Consider the following 25084-nt stretch of genomic DNA (forward strand, 5'->3'; position numbering starts at 1 on the left):
ACTTAGGATGCATAGGATGGTGAAGGAAACTGTAGGGGATGGGCACAATTGAAATGTGGAGCTCGTTCAAGGAACAGCTACTGCGTGTCCTTGATAAGTATAAGTACGTACCTGTCAGGCAGGGAGGAAGTGGTCGAGCGAGGGAACCGTGGTTTACTAAAGTAGTTGAAACACTTGTCAAGAGGAAGAAGGAGGCTTATGTAAAGATGAGATGAGATGTGAAGTTTCAGTTAGGGCGCTCGAGAGTTACAAGTTAGCTAGGAAGGACCTAAAGAGAGCCAAGAAGAGCAGGGGGGGACATGAGAAGTCTTTGGCAGGTAGGATCAAGGATACCCCTAAAGCTTTCTATCGGTATGTCAGGAATAAAAGAATGTCTAGGGTAAGAGTAGGGCCAGTCAAGGACAGTAGTGGGAAGTTGTGCGTGGAATCCAAGGAGATAGGAGAGGTGCTAAATGAATATTTTTCGTCAGTATTCACACGGGAAAAAGACAATGTTGTTGAGGAGAATACTGAGATACAGGCTGCCAGACTAGAAGGGCTTGACGTTCATAAGGAGAAGGTGTTAGCAACTCTGGAAAGTGTGAAAATAGATAAGTCCGCTTGGCCGGATGGGATTTATCCTAGGATTCTCTGGGAAGCTCAGGAGGAGATTGCTGAGCCTTTGGCTTTGATCTTAAGCTCGGGAGGAGATTGCTGAGCCTTTGGCTTTGATCTTTATGTCATCATTGTCTACAGGAATAGTGCCAAAAGAGTGTTCAAGAAGGGGAATAGAGACAACCGCAGTAACTATAAACCAGTGAGCCTTACTTCTGTTGTTGGCAAAGTCTTGGAAAGGTTTATAAGAAATAGGATTTATAATCATCCAGAAAGGAATAATTTGATTAGGGATAGCCAACACGTTTTTGTGAAGGATAGGTCGTGCCTCACAAATCTTAGTCTGCGTCCGGAAATTCTTAGCGTGGCACTTCAGCAGGAAGATGGTGGAAGGACCAGCCACCACGATCACAGCAGACATGCTAACTGGGGTACTGGCTAAGGAATCGGACAAGCACGAAGAGGCAATGGAGAGTGGTGTTTGAAACCCTCCGTTGATTGAGGCGGTGCCAGGCCCTGTCTGAGATAAGCTGGAGAAAACTTTGCAAGCTGTGAATTGAGCATGGCAAGGTACAAAGGGTGTGGAGGAGGCTCTGTCGACGGACAACAAACAACTTGCCTCGGAGATCTCACTGGTAGCGGAGAGGGGGAAGGTGGACGACCTGGAGAATTGGTCGAGGAAACAAAGGAGAGTCATGGGGTTTCCGGGGACCCGAATCCTGTGTATTCCTCGCAGATATTCAGAAAAATGATGGGGGGGGGGGGATGGGAACGGAGCCTCATTGTAATCGGTCAAAATGTCAGAGTGGAGCTTGAGGAGGCAGGGGGCCTTCAGTAAAGCTAAAGCAGCATTGTACAAGAGATGGAGCGCAGTTCAGAGTGGTGTACATGTCAAGGCTGCGGGTTACCTTCGAGTCAAGGGGCTATTACATTAACCCTTCGGAGGAGGCCAAGCCTATTTTAAAAAGCATGGACTGGGTTCAAGCTAAATGGGCCCTGTGGGGACTTGTATGGTTGTTAAGAGACAGAGGTTCCGGGATATTTTGTACTGTGCATATCTTTGGTGTTTTGGGCAGGGATGGGAGTGTTTTGTATAGGTTGTATGATGAGGGGGGGGGGGAATTCAACTGTTCCGAGAGGTTTTATCTTAAGCAAATATATGGCTCCCTGTGGGATTTTGATCTTTGTAGGGGCGATGAATTTTGTTTTACTTCTTGTAGTTGGGACGGTGAGGGTGTCTGTCTCTTTTTTTCTGCCCTAGGTCAGGGCTACCTCGCTGGGAATAAATGGGAGTGAATTGAGGGGGGCGGGGTTCGAGTTTCCCAGTTGACTTCAATGAACTGTCTTCAAAAATTTAAATTGGATAAATTACAAGGATAAGACATCGAGTCTGTTTGTGTGGTGATTGCACATTCTCCCCATATCTGTGTGCGTCTCACCCCCACAACCCAAAGATGTGCAGGGCAGGTGGATTGGCCATGCTAAATTGCTCCTTAATTGGAAAAAAGGAAATGGGTACTTTCTCAGATCACATTTCTCACACAAACTGCATGTGAAATTCCATCACATTATGATCCCTGTTGCCTAGAAGCTGCTTTCCTATGGAGGACATTAACCAATCTTGTTTCTTGTACATTACATATCTAAAATAATCTGCTCTGTGGTTAGCACTAGATTGTACCGTTCTAAGAAACTGTCCCAAATACACACAATGAATCTTTGCAAACCTGACTTGTCCAATTTACAATAAGATTAAAATCACCCAAGATGGTTGCAGTACCTTTCTTACAAGCCTCCATTATGTCTTCCTTTAGTGCGACTACTGTTCGGGGGCCTATAAAGTACTCCTACAAGTGACTTTGTACCTTTACTACTTCTGATCTACCCAAACTGATTCTACATCTTCTGAACTAAGGCTATCTTTCACGACTGTACTCTTAATTAACAGAGCTAAGGTTATTTTCACATGTTAATATTAATTAACAGAGCTAACCAATCTTTGGCTAATCAATTTTTAGTCAATGTTAATCATGGAAATTAAGACCATAAGATGACAAGACGGCACAGTGGTTAGCACTGCTGCTTCACGGCACCAAGGACCCAAGTTAAAGCCCGGCCCCAGGTCATTGTACATTTGGAGTTTGCACATTCTCCCCGCATCTGTGGAGGTTTCACACTCAATCTAAACATGTGCAGGTGAATTGGTCATGCTAAATTGCCCCAATTGGAAAAAAAATTGGGCACTTTAAATTTATTTTTAAGAAAGTCCATAAGACCACACGACAGAAGCAGAAGTAGGCCACTCTTACTTCTCATATCAATCTTAAATGGGCTACCCCATACTCACAGTATGCCCTCTGGTCCCAGGCTCTCCCAAAAGAGGAAACATCCCAAGAATCTTATAATATCTTATAAATGAATGAAAAAAATGAATAAACCCCCCCCCCCCCGAACTTGTAAAAAAAAAAATGAATAAAATAAATGAATAAAAACCTCAGAACTTGTACAAAAAGCTGCAACTGTTTATAAAAATAGTGCCCGCATTTTTTTTTACATGTTCCTGGCCGCTTGCAGCCAGCATTATGAAAAGCTGGCTGCTGCGTGGGGATTTGCGCAATCGGGAGCGCCGCGGACAACAGCACCGCGACCCTCCCGACACCTGCCCACGAGTCTCGCCCCCGACTTTGAAGAACACTGTTCTAGTGTCCGCTTGGATTTCCTCCGGGTGCTCCGATTTTCTCCCACAGTCCAAAAGATGTGGTTAGGTCGATTGGCCATGATCAATGCGCAGGATTGAAAGGGGTAAGGCAGTGGAGTGGGCCAAGGTAGAGTGCAGGTTTCGAGGGTCAGTGCAGATTCAACGGAAAAGTGGCTACCTTCTGCACTGTAGGGTTCTATAGAAGGCCAATGCTCCCCACCTCCCCCTCCTCAATTGGCTGCGTGCATTTGTTGTCCTCAGAGATTCCATATATTGTAATGCATAAGGCATTTCAACAATGTGGGCAGGCAAGTTGGACCAATAGATCAGTTCCAGTCTGTCATTTGTGTTGCGAGAGAAAAGCCAATTATTTATGTTGTTGCTGCGTCATACACTGCTGGGCAACATATTTTATAAATTGCAATCTGTTTTGCATTATGAACTATAAAGTCCTGGTGCAGCTTGAGTATTGCAAGATTTTAATGGTGCTTCAAGTAATCAGGAAGATCAATTTAATTTAAATCAGTTCTTCATACAAAACAAATACCAGTATGATGCAACAACTTGTACTGTATTTGCACGGCGCCATTAACATAGTAAAACATTTCAAGGTGCTTCACAGGAGCTTTATCAAATAAAATTTGACGTGAGCTATAGCAACATTAGGTCAAATAACCAAAAGCTCGGTTTTAAGGAGCATCTCAATAGGAGGAAAAGAGGTCGCGAGGAGAAGTTTCGGGAAGAAATTCCAGAGTTTAGGTGCTCAGCGGTGGTGGGACAATTAAAATGAGCGCAAAAGGCCTAATTGGGTAAGAGCAGATATGTCGGAGGGCTGTGGGCTGGAAGAGATTACAAAGATTTTTTTTTAAATATAAATTTAGCGTACCTAATTCATTTTTCCACTTAAGGGACAATTGAGCATGGCCAATCCACTTAGCTTGCACAATTTTGGGTTGTGGGGAGAAACCCATGCAAACATGGGGAGAATGTGCAAACTCCACACAGATAATGACCCAGAGCCGGGATCGAACCTGGGACCTCAGCGCCAGGAGGCCGCAGTGCTAACCCACTGTGCCACCGCGCTGCCCTTAGGAGAGATTACAATGATGAGGGACAAGGCCATGGAGAGATTTAGAAACAAGGATGAGAATATTACAATCAAGGCATTGGTTAAAGAGGATCCAATGTAGAAATCAGTGTTGGGCGAATAAGGATACATCCTTGAACCCAATGCAAGAGACAACAGGAAGACTTCATTGCTCTTTAAAAAACAGAATTATGAAGTATCTTTGTGCACTGCTTCTGAAATGTGTCCATGTAGTCAAGTACAATTGAAAACTGACGCTTCTTTATAAAAGGCAGGCACAAGAGGAATTGGTACTTTGATGGGCAAGAAAGCACCGGGATTGTAGGTGGAAAGGCCACTATTAGTCTGCACCAGGACACGAGTGCACACTTAGCTAAGGAAAGAGCCACTTATAATGAAATCCATCCAGTTCAAGAGTGGCGTCAAGTTCAGGGTGATTTATCCAACTCGCCTTTTGAGTAACATTCAGAGAAAAATACTATTTATTTGACAGACCAGGAGATGCTGCCCTAGTCCAAAAGCACAATTTGTGCTCTGCTGAATCTGTTACATGGCACAGTGTAGACACTTTGCATTTCATAAGACCATAGGAGCAGAATTAGGCTATTTGTCCCATTGAGTCTGCTCTGTCATTCAATCATGGCTGATAGATGTCTCATCCCTATAACCCCTGATCCCCTTATCAATCAAGAACTCTCATCTTAAAGCCAGTGATTTGGCCTCCACAGCCTTCTGTGGCAAAGAGTTCCAGAGATTCACCACCCTCTGGCTGAAGAAATTATTCCTCATCTAGTGTTAAAGGATCGTCCCTTCAGTCTGAGGCTGTGGCCTCAGGTTCTAGTTTTTCCTACAAATGGAAACATCCTCTCCATCAAGGCCTCAGTATCCTGTAATTTTCTTTTCATGCTCGTTTATGTCCTTTATGTCCTTTGTTATACAAGAGAGAGGTTGGTTGCTCATTCCTTATATTAACCTTTTTTCGTTTATTTTCGTTACCACGACGCAAATTGCCAGCCTGCCATTACATTAAATAAGCTTTTCGTCTCCAGCTGGGAGTTTCCCTGCTAATATGTGTTAGCTAATGGGAGTGGTATTAAAGGGTCTTCTGCAGTTTGTAAGTTTTTAAGATGAGCTTAGAGTTTGTGATTAGTTTTGTTATTTGTAGGTTTTGGGTTAAGTTATTGATGCCGGGGCAGCACGGTGGTGCAATGGGTCAGCCCTGCTGTCTCTCAGTGTTGAGGTCCCAGGGTCGATCCCAGCTCTGGGTCGCTGTCCGTGTGGAGTTTCCACATTCTCCCTGTGTTTGTGTGGGTTTCCCCCCACAACCCAAAGATGTGCAGGGTAGGTGGATTGGCCATGCTAAATTGCCTGTTGGAAAAAATGAATTGGGTACTCTAAAATAAGTTATTGATGCCACTGTTCTATTTGCTTTTGGGAGTGGTTATGCTCCACTACAATGGCACCTTTGGGTGGGGGAGGGTGGGTTTTAGTGTTAGTTTGAGCTTGCTGATCCTGGCCTCTTTTATAAGTCAGTCCATCGGACATGCTCAGTGGCCACCTTCGGTGGATCTTCTTGCTTTTGTCTCATCTGTGACCTTTATTTCATATCTTTCCCCTGGGAGTGGCCGACTCTGGTTTGAGGACTGGTGGGAGACCTCCAATCAGACTGTTTACCTGGAATGTTATGGGTTTGAATGGCCCTGTAAAACAATGGAGAGCATTCATTCATTTGATGAGCCTAAACTCCGATTTTTTTATTTTTTTTTATAATTGCAGGAAATCCATTTACATATTAAAAAGATCAGACCAGGCTACACAAAGGATGGGTTGGTAAGTTTTGCACCCTAGTTCAATAGTAGGGTCTCATTCCAGATTGTGGCTGTCCCAATGGTCGATACATATTCATTTACCCTGGGGTTTTTTGCATGCAAATGACAGGGATTTCTCCTTCCCCCCCCCCCCCCCCCCCCCATGTTCACCATGCACACTCTCTTTGCACAAATTGGCTTTTTCATTTTAAATAGGGTTCTCCTAACATCGGTAGTGTGCCTGGGTATTCAGCAATTATAATCTCTGAATACACCCGCATTTTGTTGATTAGCTGCTGGAGGCCAGCTCCACTCAACACCCATCTCACCTGGAGGTTAGATACTACTTTGCTGGCCAATAAAAAAATTTGCGAGCGCCTATCTTCCTCTATTGACTACCACATCAAATTAAATAGTCTGACTCAATCTCCCCTGCCACATTATGGGATACTAAAGTCGTCGGGTGCGAATATGGGGAGGCGGCCAGTCATCTTCTGGCTCACCAATTGGCAAGTGGCCTCCTATGAGATCACCTAGATACTCGACGCGGGCTGCAAACAAATTTCCGCCCCTCTCCAGGTCAATGTGGTTTTAAAATCCTGTTACAGTGACCTATCTAAATCAGGAGTCACGCACGGACAAGTCGATCATGCCTGATTTTCTGGGCAATCTGCCCATCCCAGCATGGGGTCGAAGCAGTTAAAGAGGTTTCAGTTAGACTCCCCAGTTATGCCCCGACAAGATTTCAAAATGCAGGGATGGCTTCGATTGGGAAGCCATCCCTGGCCCGGATGGCTTCCCAATCGAATGAGGCAAGAGATTTTCAGAAAGCTCATATCATTTTTAAAAAAAATAAATTTAGAGTACCCAATTATTTTTTTCCAATTAAGGGGAAATTTAGCGTGGCCAATTCACCTAACCTACACATCTTTGGGTTGTGGGGGCGAAACCCACGCAGACACGGGGAGAATGTGCAAACCCCACACGGACAGTGACCCAGGGCCGGGATTCGAACCCGGGTCCTCAGCACCGTAGGCAGCAATGCTAACCACTGTGCCACCGTGCTGCCCTAGCTCATACCATTTTTGCTTGATATGTTCAATGACTCCCTATCCCCTGGTTCATTGCCTCTGACCCTTACTCAAACCTCTATTTTCTTGCCCTTCAAAAGAAACAAGGACCTGACCAAGTGCAGTTCATACCGACCCATTGCGCTTTTAAATGCAGGCGTTAAGCTGCTCGCTAAGCTTCTGGCATCCGGCTAGAGCATTGTCTGGGAGGTCTAAACAGGCTTGGCCACCAATTATCAGCCAATATAGGAAGGATGTGGAAGCATTGGAAAGGGTGCAGAGGAGATTTACCAGGATGTTGCCTGGTATGGAGGGAAGATCTTATGAGGAAAGGCTGAGGGACTTAAGGCTGTTTTTGTTAGAGAGAAGGTGGTTAAGAGGTGAATTAATTGAGGCATACAAAATGATCAGAGAGTTAGATAGGATGGACAGTGAGAGCCTTTTCCCTCGGATGGTGATGGCTAGCACGAGGGGGCATAGCTTTAAATTGAGGGGAGATTGATATAGGACAGATGTCAGAGGTAGGTTCTTTACTCAGAGAGTAGTACGGGCGTGGAATGCCCTGCCTGTCGCCAACATTAAGGGCATTTAACTGGTCATTGGATAAACATATGGATGATAAGGGAATAGTGTAGATGGGCTTTAGAGTGATTTCACAGGTCGGCGTAACATCGAGGGCCGAAGGGCCTGTACTGCACTATAATGTTCTATAATATACCTCTCCTTTTAAATATCATACTTTCCCCCTCTCCTGCACCTCAGGTTGACGCAGACAGGGTAGATCCAGAAGATGGAGGAGGTGGTGGGGTAACATGAGGAGCAGTTTGCCTCGATGGCAGTGGAAATGGGGCTCATGCGGGACCAGCAGAGGCGGCTCCAGGAGATGGTTTAAGACCTGGAGAACCGGTCTCGCAGGCAGAACATAAGGATCGTGGGCCTGCCGGAGGGGAGTGAAGGAGCCGCTGCTGGCGCCTATGTAGGGAGGATGCTGGAGAAGCTGCTAGGAAAGGGTGTGGTGTGTTTGCACGGCCTTTGGAGGTGGACCAAGCACATGGGGCGCTAATGAGGAAGTCTCAGGGAAACGAGCCGCCGAGGGAATGGTGGTATGGTTGCACCAGTTTCTGGACAACGAGCTGGGCGGGCGGGCTAGTTCACGGAAGCACAATTGGGGGGTGAGTGGAAGGTGGAAGATTAGTGGGGAGGGAGGAAAGAGAATTGCTGACAGGGGTCATTCTATGCCCCGAATTGGGACAATGAGGAATTAATGAGGCGGGTGCTGGGGACGATTCCTGAACTGGCTAAATTGCCCCTTAAAGGTGTGGGTCGGAGAGGGGAAGGTGTCTGACATTTATAAGGTAATGCAGGAGGTGGAGGAGTCGTCAGTGGAGGAGCTGAAGGCTAAATGGGAGGAGGAACTCAGGGAGCAGATAGAGGACGGGATTTGGGCGGATGCCTTGGAGAGAGTCAACTCTTCCTCCTCACGTGCGAGGCTTAGTCTCATCCAATTTAAGGTGCTGCACCGGGCCCACATGTCCGGGACTAGGATGAGTAGGTTCTTTGGGGGCGAGGATAGGTGCACCAGATGTTCGGGGAGTCCAGCGAACCACGCCCATATGTTCTGGGCATGCCCAGCACTGGAAGAATTCTGGAAGGGGGTGGCGGGGACGGTGTCGAGGGTGGTTGGATCCAGGGTCAAACCAGGGTGGGGACTCGCGATTTTTGGAGTTGCGGTAGAGCCGCGAGTGCAGGAGGCGAAAGAGGCCGGTGTCCTGGCCTTTGCATCCCGAGTAGCCCGTCGAAGGATTCTGTTACAATGGAAGGATGCAAGACCCCCCAAGTATGGAGACCTGGATCAGTGATCATGGCGGGATTTATAAAACCGGAAAGGGTCAAATTTGCCCTGAGGGGATCAATACAAGGGTTCTGTAAACGATGGCAGCCTTTTCTGGATTTCCTGGCTCAAAGATAGGTACCTTGGTCAATAGCAGCAGGGGGGGGGGGGGGGGGGGGGGGGATACAAATTGAACATGGGTAAGAGTGAGATCTGTGTGAAACAGGTGAGGGGGCAGGAGAAGAGATTGGGTGAGATGCCGTTTGGAGGGAGGTTTTGATATTTGGGTTTCCAGGTGGCATGGGAGTGGGAGCAGTTGCATAAAAACTGAATTTGGATCGGTTGGTAGAACAGATGAGGAGAGACATGGAGGTGGGATGCGCTCCGTTCTCATTGGCGGGGCGGGTTCAGATAGTTAAAATAATGGTCCTCCCAAGGTTTTTGTTTGTTTTCAGAACCTCCCAATTCTTATCCCCAAGGTGTTTTTCAAAAAAGTGAATGCAGAGATCTCATGGATTTGTTTGGGTGGGTAAAATCCCACGGTGAAGAAGGTGCTGCTGGAACGGAGGTGGTGGTGGTCGGGGGGGGGGGGGGGGGGGGGGCTGGCTGGCTGGCTCTTCCAAATTTCACTAATTGCTACTAAACAGAACATTGCAACAGGCAGGAAGAAGGTAGTGGGGGAGGTCGGTATGGGAACAGGTTGAGGTGGCCTCATGCAAGGACATGTCTGTGGGCACTGTGAACGACACCTCTGCCGTTCTCACCGGCTCGGTACTACTACCATTCAGGTAGCCCTGAGGGTGTGGGGACAGTGGCGGCAGCACATGGGGTTGGAGGGGGCATTGGTGTGGGCTTGGATATGTGATAACCACCGGTTCACTCCAGGGGGCTAGATGGGGGTTTTGGAGATGGCAGCGGGTGGGAATCGAGAGATTTGGGGATCTGTTTATTGAACAGGGTTTCCCGAGCTTGGAGGAGGAGTTTGAGTTGCCAAGTGGGAATGGGATCCAGTATCTACAAGTGAGGGATTTTGTGCAGAGGCAGGTTTCAACTTTCCCGCACCTGGGACTGCCGGATAAGGTGGTGTCGAGAACAGGAGTAGGAGCGGCGAAGTTCTCAGAGATCTACAAGGAACTGATGGAGAGGGAGGGAGCCCCAATAGGAGAGGTGAAAAGACAGTGGAAAGAAGAGCTGGGGTTGGGGGAGTTGGAGGCCAGATCATGGGAGGCAGCACTGAGACGAGTTAATGCATCCTCGTCGTGTGCCAGGCAAAGCCTGACAGTTTAAGGTGGTCCACAGAGATTGAGCCCCTGGCCATGGCATTGAGGGAGTCAGGGAACTGGAGGGGCCTGGTGCGGGGTGGGGAGGAGCATCGAGTGTCGCTGTACGCGGACGACCTGTTGCTGAATGTGGCGGACCCGGTGGGGGGGGATGCCAGAGGTGATGAGGATTCTTAGTGAATTCGGGGGTTTCTCTGGGTATAAGTTGGACCTGGGTAAGAGTGCGAGTTGTTTGTGGTGCATCCGGGGATCAAGAGGAGGGGATTGGTCGGCTCCCACTGAAGCAGGCAGGGAAGAGCTTCAGGTACCTAGGGGTCCAGGTGGCTGGGAGTTGGGGGGCCCTGCACAAGCTCAACCTCACAAGGTTGGTGGAGCAGATGGAGGAGGAGTTTAAGAGGTGGGATATGTTACCACTGCCACTGGTGGGGAGGGTGCAGTCCGTTATGACGGTGCTCCCGAGGTTTTTGTTCCTGTTCCAGTGCCTCCCCATCCTTATCCCGAAGGCCTTTTTTAGGAGGGTCAACAGGAGTATCACGGGATTTGTGTGGGCGCATGGGACTCCAAGGGTGAGAAGAGTGGTCCTGGAATGGGGCAGGGATAGGGGGGGCTGGCGTTGCCCAACCTCTGGGTACTATTGGGCTGCCAACGCAGCGATGGTGCGTAAGTGGGTAATGGACGAGGAAGGGGCAGCATGGAAGAGGATGGAGGCGGCATCATGTGTGGGCACGAGCCTGGAGGCGCTGGTATCGGCACCGTTGCCGCTCCCTCCAACGAGGTATACCACGAGCCCGGTGGTGGCAGCTACCCTCAAAATTTGGGGGCAATGGAGACGGCACAAGGGGAGAAGTGGGGGGCTCGATGGAGGCCCCGATACGGGGGAACCATCGGTTTGTCCCAGGGAGCATTGATTGCGGATTTCTGGGCTGGCACAGGATAGGGGTTAGGAGGTTGAGGGACCTGTTTGCGGAGGGGAGGTTCACGAGCTTGGGGGAGTTAGAGGGGAAGTTTGGGCTCCCCCCGGGGAACATGTTTAGATACATGCAGGTGAGGGCGTTTGCCAGGCAGCAGGTGGAGGGGTTCCCCTTGCTGCCCCCACGAGGGGTGCGGGATCGGTTGCTCTCGGGGGTGTGGGTTGGAGGAGGGAGGATTTCGGACATATAAACGGGTAATGCAGGAGGCAGACGAGGCATCGGTGGAGGAACTGAAGGGTAAATGGGAAGAGGAGCTGGGTGAGGAGATTGAGGAGGGGACGTGGGCGGATGCCCCGGAGAGAGTGAATTCCTCCTCTTCCTGTGCGAGGCTTAGCCTCATACAGTTCAAGGTGCTGCATAGGGCCCACATGACTGAGGGCCCACATGACTGGGACGAGGACGAGTAGGTTTTTCGGGGGCGAGAACAGATGTGCTAGGTGCTCGGGGAGCCCAGCGAACCACGCCCATATGTTTTGGGCGTGCCCAGCGCTGGGGGAGTTTTGGAAGGGAGTAGCAAGGACGGTGTAGAGGGTGGTGGGATCCAGGGTCAAGCCAGGCTGGGGACTCGCAGTTTTTGGGGTTGCAGTGGAGCCAGGAGTGCAGGAGGCGAAAGAGGCCGGTGTTCTGGCCTTTGCGTCCCTAGTAGCCCGGCGGAGGACCTTGCTCCAATGGAAGGATGCGAGGCCCCCAAGCGTGGAAGCCTGGATCAGTGATATGGCGGGGTTCATTAAATTGGAGAAGGTGAAATTTGCCCTGAGGGGATCAGTACAAGGGTTCTTTAGGCGGTGGCAGCCTTTCCTAGCGGAACGACAGGGAAATAGGCCAGTAGCAGTTCTAGTTTTAATTTTTTTATAAATTTAGGAGTACCCAATTCATTTTTTCCAATTCAGGCGCAATTTAGCCTGGCCAATCCACCTACCCCACACATCTTTGGGTTGTGGGGGCGAAACCTATGCAAACATGGGGAGAATGTATAAATTCCACACGGACAGTGACCCAGAGCCGGGATTGAATCTGGGACCTTGACTCTGCAAGGCAGCAGTGCTAACCACTGCTCCACCATGCTGCTTTTTCTAGTTGAAATTTGATGTTTAAAATTGTTACAATTATAAATGCCTCAATAAATATCTTCCCAAAAAAATTGTAATTCACCATCAGGGTTTCAGTAAAGATTCTGAGATGGCAACTAATTATTTCTTTTTTCAAAGGTCTAGACCTTAGCTAGCTGTTGGGGGCTTTAAAAAATAGCTAATTTAAATGCTATACTTAATGTGTTATTTACGGGCAGCACGGTGGCACAGTGGTTAGCACTCAGCCTCACAGCGCTGAGGTCCCAGGTTCGATCCAGTTTCTGTGTCACTGTGTGTGGAGTTTGCACATTCTCCCTATGTTTGCGTGGGTTTCTCCCCCACAACCCAAAGATGTTAGTAAGTTTGCCGATGACACGAAGGTTGGGGAAGTTGTAGATAATGTTGAGGGCTGTTGCAGGTTACAACAGGACATTGACCGGATGCAGAGCTGGGCTGAGTGGCAGATGGAGTTCAACCTAGATAAATGTGAAGTGATTCATTTTGGAAGGTCGAGTTTGAATGCTGAATACACAGGGTTAAATGCAGGATTCTTGGAAGTGTGGAGGAACAGAGGGATCTTGGGGTCCACATACATAGATCCCTCAAAGTTGCCATCCAGGTTGATAGGGTTGTTAAGAAGGCGTATGGTGTGTTGACTTTCATTAACAGGGGGATTGAGTTTAGAGGTTTTGCTGCAGCTTTATAAATCCCTAGTTAGACCACACTTGGAATATTGTGGCCCGTTCTGGTCGGAACTGGATGCTTTGGAGAGGCTACAGAGGAGATTTACCAGGATGCTGCCTGGAATGGAGGGTATGTCTTATGAAGAACGGGGGCTAGGGTTTGTTCTTGAAAATACAGAAAAATGTGTCATTTGAAACATGGAAGTCTGGCAATATCTGGTCTGAGAGAAACATGAGAGGATACAGGGAAAGAACCCACAAAAGGTTAACAGCAGCTTCAAAGAGCAGGATTATAAAATGCAGATTCTTTCTCACAAGCAGGCTTAGCAAACACACAGGATTCGTGTAGTAAGATAAAACAATGGCTCACACCTTCATTGAATGTAACTATCTTAGGAAGTATCTGGAAAAGTATGGATGAGAGTTTCAATTGAATTAAGTGACGAATGTTTAAAACAGGCAGGTCTTTCAAGTCATAACCAAGTAAAATTTTAGCATACAGTTAAAAGCAAAGGTTTCACACCTTCACTGAAATTAACTCTCTTAGTAAACAGCTGGAAAGAATGGATGATGCTCAGTCGAATTTGGTGTCAATTCTAAGTGTGAAATTCTACTAACATCAAGTCAATTAAAAGAAAATTGGAGATGACCTGTCTACAAGAAACATAATTTAAAGTCAAAATCAAAGGCAAAATTATGAGCTGGGGACATTTGTAAAATTAAACAATTCGAAATCAGAATTAAAAGTAACACCTCTATTGAAACCAAAGCATATTTTGAACATCACAAAGGACAATGTAATCAGATTTGAGAGGTGAGGCCATGCCCAAAATGAATACTTAGTTGTATTAGAATGTAAAATAAGTGAATTTACAATAAGGCTCTAAAAACTTAATAATTGGTAGAAAGGAGAATATAAACCCAGGGAGCAGAAGCAGACCAGCAACAGGACAGGAGGGGAGGAGAACTCAGAGAGAGGAGAGAAGCGTATTCAGCTCTCACAGCTCAGTCATGGGAAAGACAAGACAAGCAGCTGAGTTTAAACAGCTATACATCTAAGGAAGACTAGAATTTAAACAGGAGTCTGAGTCAGCTGAGAGACAGCTAGCAGAGCCAGCTCTTATAGCTCAGTACATGGATCGACAAGACACAGCAACAGAGCTAACCAGCAAACACATCTCAAGAAAACCAGACTTTAAAGAAGATTGATTGTCAAGGTGGGCCTGAAGGTCCCTTCAACCAACCAGCAGAATCCAGAAGCAAGACCTTTTTTCCTTAATGTAAAGAAAGTGTTTGCAGCTTTTAAAAGATAACTTAACCTGAAAAAGTGTTTTTTTTTCCTAAAGTCTACTTTACTTACTTGTCATCTATGCTACTAGGTGGCAAGTAGATAAAATCTTCGGTGAAGGTATGGGTTATACCAGGGGATAACTTGAAAATATAGTTTGACCTGAATAGCACCCACTGAAGCCTGCATCGGAGTCAGGGAGTGAGAATCCCTGTTCACCATTTAGAATATCGAACCTTTTTGGTATAGGGGGAATTCTAAGAATAGTGGTGAGTTTTTAAAAACAGGCTTTTCTCACTGGAGCGAAGAAGGAAGAGAGAGATGAATTGATAGAGGTACAAGATGATGAGAGGCATAGATTGAGTGGATAGCCAGAGACTCCCCCCCCACCCCCCCCTCCCAAGAACGGAAATAGCTGTCATGAGCAGACACAAGGTGATTGGAGGAAGGTATCGGGGAGATGTCAGAGGTAGGTTCTTTACACAGTGCTGGGTGTATGGAATGCACTGCCAGCAACGGTGGTGGAGTCTGAGTCATTGGGGACTTAAGCAACTCTTGGACAGGCACATAGAGCAGTAAATTGAAGGGGTGTAGGTTAGGTTGACCTTAAGATTAGGATAATGGTCAGCACAACAAAAGGGCCTGTACTGTGTTGCACTGTTTTATGTTCTTCTATGTTCTATGTGCAGGGTAGATGGATTGGCCACACTAAATTGCCCCTTAATTTGGAAAAAATTAATTGGGCACTCGAAATTTCAAAAAGAAAAATGTGTTATTTATGTTCTTGTGTTTTTGGTTATTTGTTAACATAAAACCTACCTATACTTCTTTTAAAAATAAGAATGCTGATGTTAGTAAAGCTATCCTCCCAACTGATGCGGAGAATCGATCCCCAACAGTGTTGATGGTATCGCTCCAGGGCCTCAAGGTGACGTCTGTATGTATTCCAAGTTTCTGAGCTGTATAGAAGAGTTGGGAGGGAGACTGCCTTGTACACGAGGACTTTGGTGTTAGCAAGAATGTCATGCTCGTCCTTCGGCGCCGGAAGGAGGCACTCTTGGATTCGATACGACGTTGGACCAGGCTGGAGAAATGTTCCACTCTTGATAAGAGTTTCTCCATTGATCTTGATGGAAGGAGACACTAGATCTTGCCATCTTGCCCTGGAGCAGGTTAGTAAACGATTTCAATCTTGAGGTTGAAGCCGAGATGGATTCTTTGGTATGCTTGAACGAAGATATCAAGCATGGCTCGGGAATTCTCTTCAGAGTGGAGATGGTGATGTCACCCGTATACTGAAGTTCCACGAGTGATATCAGTGTCATAATTTTCTTGGATTTCAACTGGTTGAGGTTGAAAGGCTTTGCATCCATTCTGTAGATAATGTCCATGCCACTGGGAAGCTTGTTCTTGACAAGGTGAAGGACAGTAGTGGTGAAGTTGACGGAAAGCCTTGGGGCTATGACATATCTCTGCTTCACTTGTTTTAACCTCAAAAGTTTTGGTCTTATTTTCGCAGAGATGTGTCACCAACATCTTGTCATAGATTCGGAGGATGTTGATGAATTTCTCCGGACAGCTGCCCTTTGACAGGGTCTTCCATAACACTTACCAAGCCTTCATTAGGTCAATGAAGGCAATGCAGAGTGGTTGATATTGCGCCTGACATTTCTCTTGGAAGTTGCCTAGCAGTGAAAATCAGGTCCACGTTCCATGGTTTGCTCAAAGTCACACTAGCTTTCTGGAAGGATTTCTTCAGAGACTGGGAAAAGACAACTAGTGAGGATTCGGGCAGTGATTTTAGAAATCAGAAATCATTCCGACAGTGCATGAGGCAATTCAGCCTACAAAAGAGTCTGCATTGACCCCATGACAGTGCCCCTATCCGGGCCCCCACCCTATCCCCAGTAATTCACCTGACCACATCTCCCAGCGATAGAGAGTAGGGAGATTCCTCGGTCGTTCCCACAGTCCGACTTGTCTCCTGTCTTGAAGATATATCCCAGAGGCCGGCAGGAATTTCTTCTCTGTCCCAGATTTTCAGGAACAGCTGCTGGAGTTGACAGGTGATCACCTCCTCCTCCAACTTTGAAAATCTCCACTGGAATCCCATCCACTCCTGTGGGCTTTTCCATTCTTACACATGTTTAATGGCAGCTTGGACTTAATTCATGCTTGGTGGAATTCCAAGATTATCTTTGATGGGGAGTTGGGGGATTTCCTTAAACACATCCTCCTCAATGGTTGTATCACGGTTTAGTGGTCTCGCCACCCGGACTACCGATTCTTAGTAGAAGATAAAATATGAGTCCCCGCAGAGATCAAAGGATATTGGGGGGGGGGGGGGGGGGGCATTAGTCAGGTGATCAACCATGATCATAATGAATGGTGGAGTAGGCTCTAAGAGCCGAATGGCCTCTCCCTGCTCCTATTTTTTTATGTTGAACATACTAACTACTCGGCCTCCACAGTTCTGTGATAAAGAATTCTACAGATTAGGCAGCATGGTGGCGCAAGTGGTTAGCATGGTTGCCTCACGGCACCGAGGTCCCAGGTTCAATCCCGGCTCTGGGTCACTCTCCGTTTGGAGCGTGCACATTCTCCGTGTTTGCGTGGGTTTCACCCCCAAAATCCAAACCATGTGCAGGTTAGGTGGTTTGGCCACGCAAAATTACCCCTAAATTGGAAAAAATGAATTGGGTACTCTAAATTTTAAAAAACACTAACTACACAAAAAAGAATTCCACAGATTTACTCCCCTCAGAAGAAACCTCCTAATCTTTGCCTTAAATAGACCACCCCTTATGCCTCAGATTATGCCCCTTGGTCCGAAACTCTTCCACACGGAGAAATAACCTCAAGTGTCCACACGGTCAAGCCCCCCCCCCCGAGAATTCTATGTGGCTCAACAAGATCAACAAGGGGAGCTTTCCCAGCCTGATGGAATTGGAGGAGAAATTTGAATCGAGTTTGGGAATGAGTGAATGAGTATAGGTATCTGCATGTGTGGGACTTTCTACACAGGCAGGTCTCAACCTTCCACTCCTACCACCAAGGGGGATACAGGACAGGGTAGTTTCCAGAGTATGGGTGGGAGAGGGAAGGGTTTTGGACATCTATAAAGAACTCATGGAGTCAGGGGAAACGCAGACCGAGGAGCTGAAACACAAATGGGAAGAGGAGTTAGGAGAAGAGATAGAGAATGGTCTCTGGGCGGATGCGTTGAGTAGAGTCAACACGTCCTAGTCATGCGCCAGGTTAATTCAGCCTGATACAGTGTAAGGTCGTTCACCGGGCACACATGACAGTGGCCCGGATGAGCAGGTTCTTTGGGAAAGAAGACAGGTGCGCAAGGTGCACGAGAGGATCAGCGAACCACGTTCATATGTTCTGGGCATGCCCGAAGCTTAGGGGATTTTAGCATGGGTTTGCGGATGTCATGTCCAAGATGTTAAAAACAAGGGTGACACCGAGTACAGAGGTGGCCATTTTCGGAGTGCTGGAAGATCTGGGAATCCTGAGGAGAGGGGCAGATGTTCTGGGTTTTTGCCTCTCTGGCAGCCCGGAGACAGATATTATTAGCTCAGAGGGACTCAAAGGCCCCAAAGTCAGAGACCTGGCTCACTGACATGGCTAGCTTTCTCTGGGGGGAGGAGGGAGGGACACTGCTTCCAATGCGACTATTTCCTTCCTTAAATCCCTGAACTAAAACTGCACAGTACTCAAGTGTGATCTCAACAATGCCATGTACAGTTCCCTACTTTTATACTCCATCCCACCTGCAATAATTTACTTTACCTTTCCTGAATGTTAACTTTGATTCACATACTATGCACCTCATATTTCTCTGTATGTAGTATTCTGCAGTCTCCCTCCATTTACATAATATTCTGCTTTTCTTTTCACCAAAGTGGATAATGTCACATTCCCACTTAAACTGAAGTTGCCATTCCTATCTAATCCCTTTTCAGCATTTGCATCCAACGCACGACTTGCTTTTCCCACCTAATTTTGTATTAACAAATTTAGCTGCAATACATTTGGTCCTTTAACCAAGTCACCAATATAGATTAGAGTAATTACAACAGCAGAGTAGTTGCCAACCTGAAAAGGATTTGTTTTTCCCGACTGTTTCCTCTTAGTTAGCCAATGATCTATGCGTATTGAAATGTTACCCCTAATACCATGAGCTCTTTTCTTGTGTAGTAACCTTGTGTCGCCTTGCCAAATAACTACACTACGTCTACTGAATACCCATTATCGACACTATTGTTACATACTCAGGAGAATTCTAATAAATTTGTTAAACACGATTTCTCTTTCATGAAGCCATGACTCTCCAATTGTATTATGATTTTCTAAATGTCCTGCAAGTGCCTCCATTATTTTCCCATTGACAGATGTTAGGCTAACGTAGTTTCTAGTTTCCTGCTGTCTGTCTCCCTCCTTGAATAGAGGTGCTACATTTGTTTTTCTAACCTGCTGGGGCCCTTGCAAAATTTACGGAATTTTGAAAGATCCACTATCATAGAATCATAAAATCCCTACAGTGCAGGAGGCCATTCGACCCATCGAGTCTGTGCTGACCCTTCAAAAGTCCAACCTACCTAGGCCATTCCCCACTCTGGCCTTGTATCCCCACCCAGTTGGACACTTGAGGGGCAATTTAACATGGCCAATCCACCTAACCTGCGGGAGAAAATCGGAGCACCCAGAGGAAGCCCACGCAGACACAGGGGAAAAGTGCAAACTCCACACAGAGTGACCAGAGGTCAGAATCGAACCTGGGGTCACTGATGCTACGAGGCAACAGTGCTAACCACTGTACCAGCATCTCTGCAGCGACTTCTTTTAAGACCCTTGGAGACAGGCCATCAGCTGCAGGAGACTGGTCAGCCTTCCACCCCATTAGTTTTCCTAATATTTTTCTCTTTTGACAGTTTAAAATTACTCCCTCCCTTTTGTCCCTTAATTTTCTACTATTCTTGGGATGAAAATGTAAAATACATATGTAAGATCTCTACCTTTGTTGTTTCCCATGATTAATTCACATCTCATCCAACATTTACTTCAGCTATTCTCTTCCTTTATACTTGAAGCTAATGCCTGTTTTTAAGATTGTGTTAGCTTCCTCTCATTCGGGTCGGGTGCTTTTTGGCACCGCCTTTTTGGCCCCAATCTTTTGGCGCCATTTTTTTGGCGCTCATTTTCCTGGCCCACCACGGTTTGGCGCCAAAATTAAAATGAAAGCATGTAATAAATAGATTAAATGAAACTAGGATAAAAATACGAAACCTTTATTCTGGCCTAAAATATTTATGTAAAAGAAAAAGAAAATAATAATTAAAACTCAGTAATTTAATGTATTTTGTAATTGTGGGCTATACCATGCAAATACTCTAATGGTTCTCTCTCATTAAACTGGCGCACAATATTCAAATTGCGCTCGTCAGCTCTCACATACTTAAGAAGTTTTTGTTTTGGAGCATGGCCAGCAACCAATTGTTCATAATATGCATCTCGGTTCTTTTGAATTCTCAGTCCATCAATAAATTTCCATATAATGGGGTGGTGAACTCCTAATTCGGCATATACCTTTCTATGTGCTGCTTCTGCGTGATTGTTAGTTCGGTCATCTCCGTTGATTGTTCGATTGTACTGGTTCCACATCTCTGAAGGAAGAAGAGGGGGCCGCCTGCCATTGCCTCTTCTCATTGGTCGTCCTACGTAATTATCTTCAAACCAGTTAAGCAGCGATTGAAGTTCTAACGGCAAGTCTTCTGACAGGGTATCGATGTAGTTATCCAAGTAAGGAACAGGCACGAAGCATAAGGCTATGATCATTTTAGCTCTTAAAGCAAATTCGGAATCATTGTTATATAAAACCTGGAGCCCAATCTGTTTAAGATGCTTGTATACGTTATGCGCTAAATGGAAGAAACATCCTTGTATCGTTACTCCTGGAAAACATTCTTCCATTGCAGAAATAGCTGCCTATTCAAAGTCACAAGAAATTCTTCTCGGATTTAATCCTGGGATTGCGTCATGAAACATCTGAAACATGAGTACATATGTTGCATGCCTTTTATTTGGTAATAAGGCATATAAAACTGGATGAACTCCTCCATGCCTTCTTCCCATAATTACATAAACCTGTGTAAATAATGGAGGAGATAATTTAAAGGTCCCATCAACATACCACACTTCAGAATCTAATAAAAACACAGTCCAGCTCTGTCTCCCAAAAATTAAAATTCTATCATCTTCATGACCACTGTCTGCTATTAAAAAGTTCTCACGTTCACCACTGTTCTTCATATGTTTGTAATCATCGGGGATCACTAATTCACGAACATGAACAGGGTTTGGAGAAACAAGGTTTATTTGATTTCTTCTTCTTACAATTTGCTTCATTGCGGCTGCAATTGGAAGTACTCCTTGAGCGGCTTGAGAAATATTTTCTGTACAAGAACTTAAAATTGCCGATGGTTGATCTTGACTCTGTCCAGCCCGGCGCTTTACACTTGTTTTAATTGCAGCTACTTCCACGCTTGCTGCTGAAGCACCATGAGAATGCTCGTTTATTTCCTTTATCACTTCATTGTTTTTAGTGTGTATACGGGCTTTGCACTCGTTCTTGTTTTCACATCTCCAAAACTTCATCAAAGTGTCCTTTTTGCTATGCTTGTCGAACACATATAGATATCCATTGTGAGAAAATTTAGGTTTGTCTTTCTTACTTAAAATACTTTCAGCCATTTCTGCAGATGGGTTCGACTTAACTACTTTTAAATCTTTAAAAGAAAGTGAAATTCTAAAAGTGAAATTCTAACAGTATGTTGCGCTACAGAACTAGGTGATTAGTACTAACTAGGCAGTTCCTATACTCTTAATAAGCATTAACTAGGTAATATTGGCATACATTCATCAGAGTAATACTTGTGCAAAAAGGGCTAAATTGTTAAATTGTTTGGGCAGGTTTCGTAACTTAAAATTTGTAGTGGGCTAGCCAGCACTGAATATTGGCGGCGCCAAGTCGTTGAATGCCAAAAGCATGGGCGCCAAAACGACGGGGCCACAAAATCGGCACCAAAATGGCAGGGCCAAATGGTACCATTCCCTCTCATTCTGAAGTCATTCTTTGTTCAATTCTAAATCGTTACCAGTCTTCAGCCCTACCACTAATATTTGTAGCATTGTATGCCTTATTTAAAATACCATCCTCAACTTCCTTTGTTTGCCACAGAGTGTATCCTTCTCAAGAGTCTTCTTCATTGGAAGGTTTGCACATGCACAAAATGAAAGTGAAACTTGAACTCTGTCATTTCCACAAGCAACTTGTACACACACTTTTCAACAGGTGTCCAGAACTGATTGTTCATACCTCCCTCCTGAGGCTTTAAACTGAGGCTTTTAAACGCAATCTTATACTGCCAACTGACAGCAGTGGCCACCAGAGATGTAGAAATTGGAACCAACTTCATTTGTTCAGCAATCACAACGAGCTACTATGGAATCTGGACTAATCAAAATCTGTATTTAGCATTTTTTTAAAGTTTTCTGCATTTCTATCATTAATGATTTCAATTAAATTTCAAATAATTCAAGCCACAGTCCCATTATTGACAACCTACCTTTCCAGAATATTAAAATTGCAAAAGTACAAACTTGGCGTCAAAAAAAAACTGCTCAAGTAACTTCACATTCTAGTTACGATTCCTGACTGGTGGAAAAACAAACTACATTCATACTGCCATGTTTAGACTATTACAAAGCAGAAACAGCGGAACTCAACCTTTTGTGATCAGACACATATTGGGATGTCAGACTAAGAAAAGTACCGCCCAGCAAGTTATATTTAGGTGCACTAGCAGTTCCGTATATTGAAAGGTTTCTTCCTTAAAATTTCAGACGTGGGCACAGAAATATACAAGTCATCCTTGAACCAACAATTATACTTTCGTACACATTCTAGATCAGAAACCAACCGTGGAATGAATTACAAATTCAAGAAACCAGAGAAAGATGATGCAAATATACTCTAAAGGACAGTAACCAAAACCGAAACAATTTCGGGGCGATATGAACAGCACGACTTCTATGCAGGTATTTGAACGCTTGCCTTGACCGTTTAGGCTTGAAAGGGGGCGGGGGTTAATGTTTTTAATTTGCTGTGTTCGCATAAATCTTAATTCCAATAAGCTTTAAATGAAAGCTCTGCTTTATTTTGATTATAAATCTCAAGTAGTCAGGTGGATCGCATCTCCAATGCAGTGGGCTTCAAAGGTCACCGGGAATGAGAGAGAAAGAAAGGAAGACAGATGAAAAACAAATTTAATCCTGCCCCCACCCCCACCCCCACCCTACTCATAAAGAGGTCGCTGTAACGTGGTTCGGTTATCCGTCTGATTTTGCTCCTGGCTAACGCAAGCGACAGATAGCTAAAATGCACTGGAAGTGAGAATTTGCTCATTATATTGCCAAATGCAAACCTGCACCTGAGAACGCAAAAGTTTCTGTAGTATTGAAGCAAGAAACAGGAGGCTGAGCTGCTCTGTCCGCCACCTCCCTCCCGGTTTTACTGAAATTTGTAGTATTGTTATTTCTCTGAATGACTGAGATTGAAGCAGCAGCTGCTGCTGTCTCCCACTGCAGTGCTGCAGCCGCGTGCCCCGCCTCACCTGTTCCAGGTCCCCCAACCTTCCAGCGCGGGTCCAGCCCGACCACCCGACTCACTGTGCGCAGGCGCGAATCAACGTCCCAGCCAACTTCAGTTCGAACTACCATTCCCAGAAGACATTGTTGCCTGGATTGCGACTAACAAACCGTCGCTTAAAAAAAATGCCAGACCGCTCAACTTTACCTTAAACAAAAAAAACAACAATCGCCGTTTGTCTGCCTGTAGCCGTCTTGCCCGTAAACCTTGACGCCAGCTGCCGACAACAGCCTGGAGATCACGTGTGAGAACGAGCCGGCTGCCTTTACAGTCCGCACGGAAGCGTCACGTGCTGTCTATCTGGGCTGAGCTCAGTGTGACTCATAGAGTGGCCCCCCACATAGATAGGCCATTCAGCCCATCCTAGCTCCCTGCAAGAGCAACTCCATTGGTCCTACTCTGATTGTTCCCATGATCCTACATCTTTTTCCTTCAGACAATTATTTGAGAACTGATTGAATCCTGCTCCACCCATCACAGCATTGCATATAAAAACTCACTGTGTAAAAATGTTTCTTCTCGTCGCCATTGGTTCTTTTGGTTTCTCAATCCTTCCGCCAATAGTGAACAGTTTTCCCCATCTCCTCCATCCAGAGTCTTCATCATTTTGAACACCATTATCAAATAGAAACATAGAAGCAGGAGGAGGCCATTCGGCCCTTCGAGCCTGCTCAGCCATTTATCATGATCATGTCTGATCAACCAATAGCCTAATCCCATTTTTCATCCATACCTTTTGATCCCATTCCCCCTAAGTGCTAGATCTAACTGCTTCTTGAAAACGTGCACTGTTTTGGCCTCAACTACTTGTGATTTTTAAAAAATAAATTTAGAGTATCCAATTAATTTTTTCCAATTAAGGGGCAATTTAGCGTGGCCAATCCACCTACCCAGCACATCTTTTGGGTTGTGGGGAGTTTGCACATTCTCCCCGTGTCTGTGTGGATTTCACCCCCACAACCCAAAGATGTGCAGGATAGGTAGATTGGCCACTTTAAATTGCCCCTTAATTGGAAAAAATAATTGGGTATTCTAAATTTTTTTTAAAAATACAACTGAAAAGAAAAACTACTTAGCAGTCACTTACCAGGGATAAAAAGCACCTCCTCCCCACCCAGATTCAAATTCCCACCTAGCTTCAAATTCCCAAACTCACTCTTCGCTGTGTCTCACTCTGGCTGTGTCCTCTCAGGCTCATTGGGAGAACTCCGGGTCCTCAGCGCCACAGTCCCAGTGTTAACCTAAACCACTGCGCTGCATGCTGCTCTCATTGCTCATTTTGAAGCTCTTGCTGCACACAAATTAGCTTCTGTGTTTCTGTGTTTCCCTACATTTGAAAAGTACATCATTGTTTGTGAAGGATATCCTGAGATAAGGAAAGGCATTATATAAGTTTAAATCCTTACTTATCTTGGGCAGTACGGCACCACAAGTGTCTTCACAGCGCCAGGGTCCCAGGTTCGATTCCCTGCTGGGTCACTGTCTGTGCGGAGTCTGCACATTCTCCCCCCTGTCTGCATGGGTTTCCTCCGGGTGCTCCGGTTTCTTCCCACAGTCCAAAGTCGTGCAGGTTAGGTGGGGTTAGGTGGATTGGTCATGATAAATTGCCCTTAGTAACCAAAACAGTTAGGAGGGGTTACGGGAAAGGGCGGAAGTGAGGGCTTAAGCGCAGACTCGATGGGCCGAATGGCCTCCTTCTGCACTGTATGTTCTATGTTATCATGGTTCTTGAATGAAAAGTGGTTACTTGGCTCCAAATATCAGTGTAGCTTACCCCAGTGTAAACCAACAATAATAATCTTCACAGTATAATAACCAGAACTTGCATTTATATAGTACCATTAAATTAATAAAATTAAGATACTTCATATGTCAAGACTGGTCAAAGGGGTAGGATTTAAGGTGCACCTTAAGGGAGGAGATATTTTTTAACAACGGAACACCAATTTAAGAAGTGAGGGAGGGATTTGAGGGGGGGGGGGGGGGGG

At 45.8% G+C, this 25084-nt stretch overlaps 2 protein-coding genes across 3 annotated transcripts in view; one reads left to right on the forward strand and one right to left on the reverse strand.

Moving 5' to 3' along the window:
* Window positions 1–20533, reverse strand: part of slc38a9 (solute carrier family 38 member 9) — a 96258-nt gene extending 75725 nt beyond the window's left edge. The window contains 1 exon segment of the mRNA XM_038790928.1: window positions 19976–20533. The gene's annotated coding sequence lies outside the window, so the exon portion shown is untranslated.
* Window positions 20534–22273: 1740 nt separating this feature from the next.
* Window positions 22274–25084, forward strand: part of ddx4 (DEAD (Asp-Glu-Ala-Asp) box polypeptide 4) — a 137419-nt gene continuing 134608 nt past the window's right edge. The window contains exon 1 of one of the 2 annotated variants that reach the window (XM_038790920.1): window positions 22274–22486. The gene's annotated coding sequence lies outside the window, so the exon portion shown is untranslated. The remainder of the gene's footprint in view (window positions 22487–25084) is intronic. The other variant, XM_038790925.1, reaches the window with a different exon arrangement.

This window comes from Scyliorhinus canicula, chromosome 3 (genome assembly GCF_902713615.1).
Source record: "Scyliorhinus canicula chromosome 3, sScyCan1.1, whole genome shotgun sequence".
NCBI classification, from domain to species: Eukaryota; Metazoa; Chordata; class Chondrichthyes; order Carcharhiniformes; family Scyliorhinidae; genus Scyliorhinus; species Scyliorhinus canicula.